Below are 12,119 nucleotides of genomic sequence, written 5' to 3' on the forward strand. Positions count from 1 at the left end.
AATTTGGTACCAGATTATGAAGACATAATAGTAAAATTTAAAAACAAGAACTTATTGGAAATCCTTCTCCAATTATAGAAAAACTCTTATTACAATCTTCCTATTACATCCCTATTTATAGTTGATTAACCTTGTCCATTAAGTTAATCAAGTCTAGTCTAGAATAATCTAGGATAATAAAGTCTAGAATGTATTAGAATAGTCAAGTCTAGAATCTATTAGAATAATCAAGGAAGAAGCAAAATTGAAAACTATGACGGCTAGCCCACTTGTTCTCCGTTCACACGTTCCACCTCCTCAAATCCATTTGAGATATAATTTCACAAAATAAACCTTTAACTATTACTTTATGTCAAGATTGGTCCAACATATGAAGGTTAGTATGAGACATCTTAATCAACTTTTTCTTTAACTAGTCCAGAAAATTTATATTTATACATTATTATTTGAAATACGAGAGTTTTTTGAAGCATTAGTGACGTCCTTTGAGACACAATCTGGAGGGTACTGTGACAAGATGACTCGAGTTCTCCAAATATTTAGCAAATCGAGATTGCCGGTAATAATGTTGGACGTACAAGTGGAGGAAATAATTGGTCGTCTTTTTAAACATTTTTTAACTTTTGCCGAGTAAGGAGTCTCCTTCTTTGCATTAAAAAGTGTTCGATACATATTTTTTCTTAAATACTATAGTTTTTAACTGAGTTTGTTCTTCTTTAAACCTTTTAAGCTCTAATAATGTACACAAAATGGAGAACATAAAATGACCATGATTATAGAGGGAAGTGGTGAAGCACTCGGTCTTGAAGCTCTTTTAACTACCACTCTCGAAAAGGTTAATAAGGTGATTAATCGTGTTTCGGATCCTCATTAACGAACGTTTTTTATTCATCATCAATTAAAAATTCTATACTATTGCAGATTGATTCACCTATTTGTTGGCGATTAGGGCAGAGTGTTCTCAAGAACTGTGCTGCTGCTAAACTTAGACCAATTCGCCCGGATATGGCACAAGATGTAAGCATTGCTTTCTATGATTATTTCAATATGTTTTTAAATTCAATGGTTTTTTTAGTAAATAGTTATAAGTTATATTTTGATTATTTATTTATTTATTTATTTATTTACTTATACTTATATACTAAAAGGCCTACCGAATTTGGTCATTTTGTTACTTATATACTAAAAGGCCTACCGAATTTGGTCGTTTTGCCCTCTCCAGGCATACCAAACTACATCTTACCACCCTTCATAAACACTTTTTCTTCTTTCTTCCAGGACATTCCTCCCCAATTTCCCAAAAGAAAAAAAAAACTACCGTCATTGGTTACCGCCTTTCACCACCACCACCACCGCCATCACCTTCGCTTCCACCAGCTACCACCTGCGACGCCACCGCCACCATCGTCTCTGCTAACACCAACATCGACCAGCACCACCTCCGCTACCAGAAATCCGATTCCAACCCTCAATCGCCGGATTCAATTGTGTTTCCCATGAGCAACCGGAATCAATTAGGTTTCAGGTGAATGGTCGGATTATCAATTTAAACTAAAGGAAAGAAGTGATCCAGGTATGTTTGTTCTTTTTTTCAGTTTTTTTGGGTGGAATTTGGAGGTCGATTTTAGGGTTTTCATATTGTATTGCACAATTCTAATGAGTCGGTATTAGGGCTTATGTGTTAATTATGAAATTAAGTGTTAGGGTTTATCTAATTTGATGTTGTTCTTGCGGAGGGCTCGATGGAAGACTAAACAATTAGAGAAAGATTATGATATCTTAAAGAGACAATTTGAGTCTATTAAGGCTGATAATGATGCTCTGAAGAACATAAAAAAGAAACTTCATGCAGAGGTAACCAAAAGATTATATTTCTTAGATTATAATTCATTTGAGTTAATTTAGCTACACAATGTGTATATTTTTTTCCTTAACCTGAGTGGGCTACATGTCTCTATACGTGGATTTGGTATATGCAATTGGTATTTGAGTATTTTTATGAAAATATCAAAAGCAAAAGAATACTTTTTCGTTATTTTGCACCTTCATCGTCTTTTTCTCTCTGAAAATTTGGTTCGTTGTTCCGGCCTCCATTTTGTGACTGGTAATCCTACTGCTTTTTAACTTTCATGTTGTTACTATGTTGTTTGTTTTTTTGCTTTTTGTTTTAATTTTACCGATGGTGTTAGTTTTCTTTTACGGATTTCATATTGTCTTTAACATGTTTATAGTCCTCTGTTCTATTAAGTTAATTTTATATCATTGTTGTCTGTAATTCCGACATTAATTTGTGTACATGGTGTTGACGGAGTTGTTTTTGCCTCTTTTTTCCTTTTATTTTTTGTACAGGTAAAAGGACTTATGTTTTAAGGTCGTCTCCAGGTAAATGAGACTAACGGTTTCTTCTTCGGGTCCAGTTCTGCATACTACCTCTACCGAAGCAGGTACAGGTTTGTTGCTCCATTTATTTTTTTGTTGGTGCTGCAGTTTGTTTCAATTGCAGTCAGAGTTTTTATGTTTTAATTTGAAAATTGTTAAATGTTGTACTCATAGTTTTTAGCCAAGTATGTGTAACACTGTAGTACTTAATTTGGAAAATTGACTCTTTTTCCACTATTGTGGTCTTCTCCAGTGATAATAACATTTAGTTGGAATGGTGCAAGAATGAATGTTTGTAGTCTAGACTTTAGACAAATATGTTTATATATAAAATCTGGAAATTTTATTCTACATTGCATTTTGTACTTGATTGAGTACAAGAAGTTAAAATGTTTTTTTTTTCTAACAAACTTCAAACACAACCGCTGTATGAAGTGGTTAACCTCTTATGAGGATTTATACATGCCAAAACTGATGGTTTTTGCTTTTTCAGTTTAGCTCCAAATATGAAAGATCGTAATGGCATGTGTGGTCTTACGGTCCTTAGTTTCGAAATGGCTATCAACACTATTAGCATTGCGACTTATTTAGTTTGGCTTTGTTAGTTATTATAAATGTTGCACCTATTTCGCGTTACTTGCGAAAACCCAGCATCCATGTCAAAGTCATGGTCCATATTAACATCACAATCAGAACTTTTTTTACGCCATCTCCACGTGTCAAATTTCTGATCAAAGTGTCTGTTACTTTGTTTGATTTTTTGTGTTGTTTTTTAACTTCTATAACTACTGTTCAACTATTAGGGTTCTTTCCTAACCGTGATTTCTTTGTGTTTATTCAGACGTTACGGGCTACTATTCAGATTTAGGAGACTCTACCTACGTGTGCAGTCATTTTAACGCGTTATTTTAGTACGACGAAGGTTTAAAATCCACTGCCAGAAAATACGGAGGTACTATATCAGCCAATCTAAATCTCATACATATATATAAACAACATCATTAATTTTTTTAATTAGCATTGCAGCACAGCAAAAAGGAACATCAGCCACTCATTGATATCTCAACCCACCAATCCCTTGATGTCACAACTACGTTGAACAGTAAGTCCACGAATAACATACAAAAACTAATGCTGGAAATAAAAACAACAAACCCTAGATATAAATAATAAATAATGTTGGAATAAGTATACAAATAATAGTGCTACATTACAGGTACAAAACAAGGTATGCGTTTGTGCATAGGTGCTGATGCTATTGCTACTATTGAGCACTGGTGGTGGTCGTACTTTTGCAACTGCTACTGATCAGCTGGAGCGCATTCGAAACAAGCATACGGGCAACGGTTTTTGTAACCATTGTACACAAATATGCATTTACTTTTTTCACTTCTTTATAATAACTCATTGTCCAGGTATTATTTTTCTGATTGATTTTAAAATAATTGGTTGTGGAGTAGCTCCAACGTTTAACACGATCGATATTAGGATATATGCTCAAACCGGTCTTCATATACAACTGCTGCATCAATCAAAGATTGGATGTTATTTCATTAGAGGTAAATATTTAAAGATTTCGTTTGCATCATGTACAATAACACATTCCTTTCATGAGTATATTTGATATTTGAGTGTTTAGAATGATAATATGAATAAAACTTGGGCCACCACTTCATGCGTGCTCATTAAATATGTGGTGTTTGTACTAATTGTGGCAATTATGAAGCACATATATACAGAGCTAAACCCAAAAATGAATCTAAAATAAAATAAAGGAGTATAAGGCCAACAAATACTGCAGCAGGCCCTTATCTTCACATATTATCTGTTGCACTTTTTGTAATACCCCGTCAAAATGTGCCTTGACGTGCAGTATTACCAGAGGTCAAAGTCCAGTCTTCTTACTCTATATGCTTTAAACCTTAGTTTCCATGCTTGACCTCTAACATTTCTTTTATTGCGGAAGCGTAGCTATAGTAGATTACCTGAGAATAACATGCTAAAAACGTCAACATAAAGGTTGAGTGAATCATAGGTTTAAGTAGTATGAAGTGTAAAGTGTAGACCACAAGATTTGTTTGTTTGCATGCTTTGCCGGCATCTTTAAAAAAAATATAAAAATATTCTATAAGTTTGAGCACCCGGTAACTAAGCCTTAACGTTCGTTTAGTACCCCTGTTGTTACGTACACCTAATCAAAATGTACCACCTCAAATAGTATACGCCCGTTAAGTTTAGGTTAGTTTCTAACCCGGACGGACGGGGATGTCAAGCCCTATGGATCCATATACACCTATTCGCGCCCACAAGTTCATAAACTGGTAGTTACTAGTTACCAAAGCTAAGGGATTTTCGGTTATAACTCAGCATAGAATGTAAGTTTAGCACTTATGTCTACTTGTAAAACAAAAAAAGACATGTATTCTCACCCCGAAAACAGTTTATAAAATAGTAAAAAATTTGGGGCTATGACTCACCTTATGAGCACAGTAACAGTGTGATAGCAAATAGCAGCGATGGTCCAAAGTTGTCAACCTATCATCATTAGGTTTAAGTTAGTCGTTGGCATCATCATCATCTCGTTTGTTTATCGTTGTTTAGCTTCATTTGTTATATGGGTCTTACGTTTTAAATTCATACACGTTCACAGTCTTCATTGTTCGTTTTAACAGTTTGTTCATAACATTTGTGTGTTTTTAAGAGGTTCATCATATACTCTTAAGTTAGTGTGTTTATATGTTTATTATTCAAAAGAAAAGTTTCATTACGACGTTTGTTGTTTTCTTTATAAGTTCGTCGTTTAACTTTCGTTAAATGTGTTGTGTATTTCGTTACATTATTTATGTGCTTACTATATTCACGATTGAATGTTATACAATGGATAGCCAGATGTAACCGGGGGCCAGGACTCTTGATCCGACTTTAAGTCGTGACATTCGAGATCCACAACCATATCGACACACCGTAAGTAGCGGTAAGTTTCGTAAGAGTTGTACGTTATCCGTTTGTGTTTATAGATATTCATATTCATAATATTATTTACATTCATCATCTTAATAATAATAATAATATAATTCTTATATTATTATCTATAATAGTATTATGTCTGTCTTACTCTTTTAAAGTCGTTTTTTATCATGTTACTTATAAGTATTCATATAAACGATAAAATTTATGTTATTATACTTTATTAATCCTAATCATCTTCATACTAATATTGATATATCATATTAATATTCATGATATTAACACCTTTTATTTTAGAAACTCGGCTTAAATTTACTTTCTCATTAATGATATAAAAATCAGATTCCGACATATTGTTATATTAAAATTATGTGTACTAAGAATGTAAAATCGTATGCGGTTATGGGTTTGAAACTGTAAATATAGAATACTTTAATTTAATTTTGTAAACTATATATATTGTTTAGGGACTTAAAGTAAAAATATCATATTATCAATTTCATCTTTCAGAATTAAATTCGTAAGTAGACAAACATGACATGTACTTGTTTGTTTATATTTTTCTTTATTTACCTACTGACACAATCGTACAAACTTATTAATTTGAATTGTAAATGCATATAGTGTAGGGGTTACTTTTGTAAATTCTAATTAATTTCATCATCTTCTTTTTCTGATTTGTACATTCTCGTACAGTTGAAACAGAACATGAGGAATGTATTTATTTAATATCTTTATCCATTCATCTCCATCATTTGATTTGTTAAAAAGATTAATTCATGATCATAGTAGCTTTAATATAGTGAAGTAACAATCAATCTTTAAAGAATAATTCGATAAGCTTGGATTTAAGGTTTATACCTTCAAGAAAAAGACAGGTGATGGCTGTTGAGTTGCGACTGAAGAACAGCAGGAAACCGAGGAAAAGAGCAGCAAAACTCGATCCTTGTTGGGTGTATTGTAGTTGCCGAATAGCAACAACAAAAAGGGACAATTGCAGCAACCGAAACATCTCCGATTTTGGGGCTGTTCGCGAACATGAACAGCAGCAAACTGCTGCAGTTAGTGGCGGTTCTTAGCAGCGTTTAAGGTGGTGTTTTGTGGTGGAAAACAGCAGCAGAAGCTGCGGTCTGGTGGCGGGAGTGGGCTGCAGAAAACAGCAGCTATAACGGCGGTGGTGGCGGTTTAAAGGTGGTGTTTGGAGGTGGTTGTGGTGTTCGGCTAGGTGACCGAAGGTGGTGCTTCGGTGGTGGAGGTGGACTGCCGAATTTGGGAGAGGTTTTTTTTTTTTTTTTTTTTTTTGTGATGAAAAATATGTGAAGCCTTAAGGTCTTTTTATAGTGCAAGTGGTTAGTGTTGGGCTCAAACTCAAATTGCTTAGGAACTATCTAGAAAAGAGATTAGGATTACTTTGAGTTAGTTTAGGATTAGTCTTAGTTTGGATTAGGATAAAAGTTTTACACTTATCATTTAATTATCTATTATTATTATTATTATTTTTTTTTACAGCCGATTTTTTTTAAAAATAAATATATATATATTTTCGGTTTTTAATATATATTTATATTTATATTATATATATATATTTTTATTTTTAATTAATGTGCATTTAGTCCCCGCACATTTTATTCCCGTTAATCCTTCGTTAAATGTTTATTGATGATGATGATCCATGATCGTTGGTTTAGGTAACCTCGTTACCCATTTCGTTACTTTCAATATTTTCTAACCGAGCAAGTTTGCTTTGGACAACCTAAGTTTCAATTTGTTCGTATAAAAATGATCGAAAAAGTTGAGTTGTTATAGTACCTACCCGTTATTAGAAATTTTGTCCCGAAATTTAGTCGTTGCTACCAGTCGGCGTTACGTTTGAGAATAAGTGAGAAAATTTTTCCTTATACTTGGTCTTTACGTTCCTTACATGAACTTAGGTCCTTAATGGGCATTCTAACGAAGTTTGACAATAGGAATTGTTCTATGTTTGAGTCGTTTGACCTCACGGTCCATATCTTTTCTAGGCTATTCTATGAAGTTCAATTTCTCATCAGTTTGTAGTTCATCTAGAGGAATAGTAAGATCCTCTTTCGCTAGGTGTTTCTTTAGAGTTCGATACATGAAACACATCATGCAAGTTCAATTTCTCATCAGTTTGTAGTTCATCTAGAGGAATAGTAAGATCCTCTTTCGCTAGGTGTTTCTTTAGAGTTCAATACATGAAACACATCATGCATTCCCACGAGTTGTTAAGATAGTTGTAGTTGATAGTGTAACATCCCGCCTTTTTCCATTTACTTTTCCGTTATACTAATTTAAACTCCGTTATATGTTTATAACATCTCCCGTTGATACGCGTTTTAAATTATCTCGATTAGGAAATTCACGCACCCGATTCAAACTTGAGGGACTAAAATTGACACGGGGCAAACTAGTTGACTAGGTCAACTAGTCCACCCCAATCACCACCATTCAACCATCTCCATCTCTCTCTCTTTCTCTCTAGCAAGAACACACACACAATTACCAAATTCATTCAATCATCATCTAAATTCGATCTAGGAGGCTTACAACAAAATAAATTACATATTCGTGATCCTCTCTTCATCCTCTTCATTTTGGTACCAACTTCATCTCGTTTGGGTAACATTTCTAAAACTCTAGATTTCTCTAAATTCGTGTTTTTGACTTGAAATGGTGTTAGTTAGTGTCTATGGCTCATTGTGATGTCGTGTAAGTAATTTGTATGCTCGATCTTGTTATTTGGTGTAACTAGCATGAACACTTGAAATGGGTTAGTTTAACCTTTGATTTTGAATGATAAAATGTGTTTAGATGTTAATGGTTGTGTGTTCAAAGTGTTAGTTACTTCATTAACTTCGTTTTGGTGTGTTGATTGACATGAAAATCTTACATTAACATGATTATTGGTTTTGAGATTTTGGTTAGGGTTTGATAAGCTTTACATGAACTTTTGATGTATCAATTGCTATGAAATATTGTTGATAAGCGTTTTGTTGCAACGTGTGTTTGATTACCTTCGAAACGGCATATCATACATGTAAATTGGTTACCCGAATCATGAAATGCGTTTTTAGAACTTGAACCTTTGATTATGAATGTTTAATGCGGTTTTGGGTTGTTGTAAGTGTTAAATTACTTGTTGAAATGTGTCTAGTCGTTTTCTTCGTCAAATTACCTTCCCAACGGTATAAAATACTTGACTTGATTGTTTGCGGCTCATAAATTGTGTTTATTTGGTTTTTGGTTCGTGCACTTAGGAGTTCTGCACCAGACTTGAAATCCAACCTGGATGCCGTCCAGATACTTGGACGCCGTCCCAGCCTTCAAAGCTGGACGCCGTCCAGAAAATCTGGACGCCGTCCAGATGCACTGGCGGGTTACTGTCCTCGTTGATCATTTTACGGAAAATGTTTGCTATGCTATGGACCTCCGATTCACATGTAACTTGTTCTAACATGCTTATATATGATTAAAAACCTCAGAAAAATAGTTCGGGACCCGACCCGAACGTGTTGACTTTTTCATTGACTTTGACCCGACCCAAGTTGACTTTGAATCAAACTTAACCAAATGTTTGTGCAAATCGTTCTAACATGCTTTTATACTCGTATCTTGCATGAAACATGGCAATTTGACTCACATGTTGTAGTATTCGAGTCGTAACGAGCCATAGGACTAATTGAACATCTTTGACCTATCGTGTTTACCGTTATTGATACGACCTATTTGTTTAGGTCAAGACTAGCATTGTTCTTTGCACACGTTACTTGTCGAAGTACTTATTTACTCTTCCGCTCAAGGTGAGATCATAGTCCCACTTTTACTCTTTTGAAACTTACATTTGGGATGAGAAAACATAAACGTTCCTTTTTAACTAAGTGAACACAAGTACGGGAAAACAAACATTCTACATACGAGTTTAGAACAAAAATCCTCAATTTGATTATCATTAGTTACACTTGCCGGGTGTAAGCGAGAACTTATGTTGTATGGATCCATATGGGTTTGACAAACCCTCATTCAAACGGTTCGCTACCGTTTACGAATGAAATATATTTTCGAGAAACAGTGTATGTTCTAACACTATTGTGATGGGGTTCTATGGAAGGAATGTTAAGCATTGATAATTGGGTGCTCGTGAAACAAACTTTTGAAATGGTTAACTATTATTTCATTGTTGCAAATCTTGTGGTTCACTTGTACTTACTTACTCAAACCTATGATTTCACCAACGTTTTCGTTGACAGATTTCTATGTTTTTCTCAGGTCCTTGAACGATACATGATACATGCTTCCGCTCGTTATTTTGATACGTGCATTGGATGTCGAGTATATATGCATACATGGAGCGTCTTTTGGCTACTATTAAATTGTGTCGCATAAGTTTCATTTGTACTTATAACTTTGTAACGTAACTTGTGGTGGAACTATTCTTGTAAACTTTGAAAAATCTTTACATTTGAAATGAATGCGACATATCTTTTGGTCAAACGTTGTTTTAAAGACTTATGACCACGTAACGGGACCTAAGTAGACGGCGCCGTCAATGACGATTTTGTCGGGTCGCTACAGATGGTATCAGAGCGTTGGTTGTAGGGATTTAGAGTTCATTGGTGTCGATCCCGAGTCATAGGGTACATTAGTGAATCTAGACTACAACCGGCATATAGACTTGAAGTAGGAATTACTTGACTACTTGTGCATTTATACTCGAACGCTTCTACTCATATCTACTCTTAGTTCATCTTAATCTCACGTTGTTTAATTTGATTGACACGCCACCTTGACTTTATAGAATAATGTCGAATGCACATATGAATCAGGGTAATATAATTGCCGGGATTATATTACGGTGACTCATATGAACGTTCCGACATTATGACATAAAGAATTTAAGGCGAGTCGAGGAAAAACTTCTCTTTATCTTATTCTATATCACGGTTAGTATTATTGAGAATACCAATCAATGATATTCTTGTGTCTTGAAGGAACAATGGCTCCTCGTCGTGTACGCCGCAATGAAACTCCCGAACAAGCTCTCGAACGGATGATAGCTACCGCCGTAGATGCGGCCATGGCCGGTCACTCATCCAACAACAACAACAATAATAATAACAACCACAACAACAACGATGGAGCCGGTAACTCAAACGAGGGATGCTCCTATAAAGCTTTCATGGGGTGCAAACCTCACACTTTCGATGGAACCGGAGGACCGGTTGCTCTCACTCGATGGTTTGAGCAAACGGAAGCCGTTTTTAGCATAAGCGGTTGTCGGGACCAAGACAAGGTCAAGTACTCCACTCACACTTTCTCCGGCGTCACTCTCACTTGGTGGAACACCTATGTACAATCGGTGGGTACCGATGAAGCCCACGCTCTCTCTTGGTCCGATTTGAAAGGAAAGATGATCACCGAATACTTTCCGCGCGAGGAAACCCGAAAGCTCGAACAAGAGCTAAGAACTCTAAAAGCGGTCGGAAACGATCTCAAGGCCTATAATCAACGATTTTCTGAACTAGCCTTGATGTGCCCAAACCTTGTGAACCCCGAGTCTTTAAGGGTTGAACTTTACATGGATGGTCTTCCAAAGAATATCAAACACGGAGTAATGTCATCCAAACCCACTAATCACCAAGAAGCTTTGAACATGGCCCGCAAATTGATAGAAACGGTTGACGAAATCGTAGTTCCGGCACCTAAGGCCGAGGATAAATCGGGCGGCGACAAAAGAAAATGGGAAGCTCCCCAATCAAGCAACAACAACTTTGCCAAGAAATCTTTCACCTCCGACGGCAAGAAGGGTTATGCCGGAAATCTACCTCTCTGCAACAAATGCAACAAACATCACTTTGGCGAATGTAGTAAGCTAATTTGCCATCGGTGCCAAGGAATTGGTCATAAGGCCAACGATTGTAAAAGTGCCACTCCCGTCGCTCGAAAGTGGCCCAATGCACCAAAGACGGGCACTTGTTACGAATTTGGCCAAACGGGTCATTATAGAAATGCATGCCCAAAGAAGAAAGATAACCCCAACACACGCGGCCGAGCTTTCAACATCAACACCGAGGAAGCCCGGGATGACACTGAACTAGTCACGGGTACGTTTCTTCTCAACAATTCTTATGTCTCTTGCTTATTCGATTCGGGTGCCGATAAATGCTTTGTATCCAAGACTTTGACTCATTCTTTTAGCACTCCACCTCTTCCATTAGATACCACCTATACCATTGAAGTGGCTAACGGGAAACTATTAAGTGCCGACACATATTACCGGGGGTGTACGTTAAACATTTTGGGTAAGGAATTTGAAATTGACTTGATACCCATGGAACTAGGAAGCTTTGATGTAATAATCGGTATGAATTGGTTAGTCAAAACGAAATCTCACATCCTTTGTGATCTTAACGCAATCCGAATTCCTATCGAGAATGGTGAACCTTTGATTGTTTATGGCGATAAGAGTTGCACCAGACTCAACCTCGTTTCGTGTATTAAAGTTAGAAAACTACTCTGTAAGGGTTGTTTTGCGATCCTTGCCCACGTTAAGAAAGTCGAGTCCGATGAGAAGCATATCGAAGATGTGCCAATTGTTAGTGACTTTTCCGATGTATTTTCCGACGAATTGCCGGGTCTTCCACCTCATCGACCGGTTGAATTCCAAATCGATCTTATTCCGAGAGCCGCACCCGTAGCACGTGCACCGTATAGACTTGCTCCATCCGAAATGCAAGAATTGCAAAGTCAAATCCAAG

The 12,119-nt window shown here is 36.1% G+C and overlaps 2 long non-coding RNA genes across 6 annotated transcripts; one reads left to right on the plus strand and one right to left on the minus strand.

Moving 5' to 3' along the window:
* Positions 1–1,238: 1,238 nt before the first annotated feature.
* LOC139851896 (uncharacterized) lies at positions 1,239–4,039 on the plus strand. 5 transcript variants are annotated; one of them, XR_011760778.1, is made up of 6 exons: positions 1,239–1,854; positions 2,350–2,444; positions 3,221–3,331; positions 3,406–3,481; positions 3,596–3,794; positions 3,868–4,039. It is a non-coding gene; the product is annotated as an uncharacterized lncRNA (long non-coding RNA). The 5 variants fall into 5 exon arrangements; XR_011760775.1 differs by having other exon boundaries at positions 1,239–1,573; positions 1,737–1,854; positions 3,596–4,039; XR_011760777.1 differs by having other exon boundaries at positions 2,350–2,450; positions 3,398–3,481; positions 3,596–4,039.
* Positions 3,541–7,326, minus strand: LOC139851897 (uncharacterized). Its single transcript, XR_011760779.1, has 3 exons — positions 6,208–7,326; positions 4,857–4,914; positions 3,541–4,364 (listed from the first exon to the last, which is right to left on the minus strand). It is a non-coding gene; the product is annotated as an uncharacterized lncRNA (long non-coding RNA).
* Between the last annotated feature and the right edge of the window lie 4,793 nt (positions 7,327–12,119).

This window comes from Rutidosis leptorrhynchoides, chromosome 6 (assembly GCF_046630445.1).
Source record: "Rutidosis leptorrhynchoides isolate AG116_Rl617_1_P2 chromosome 6, CSIRO_AGI_Rlap_v1, whole genome shotgun sequence".
Lineage (NCBI taxonomy): Eukaryota > Viridiplantae > Streptophyta > Magnoliopsida > Asterales > Asteraceae > Rutidosis > Rutidosis leptorrhynchoides.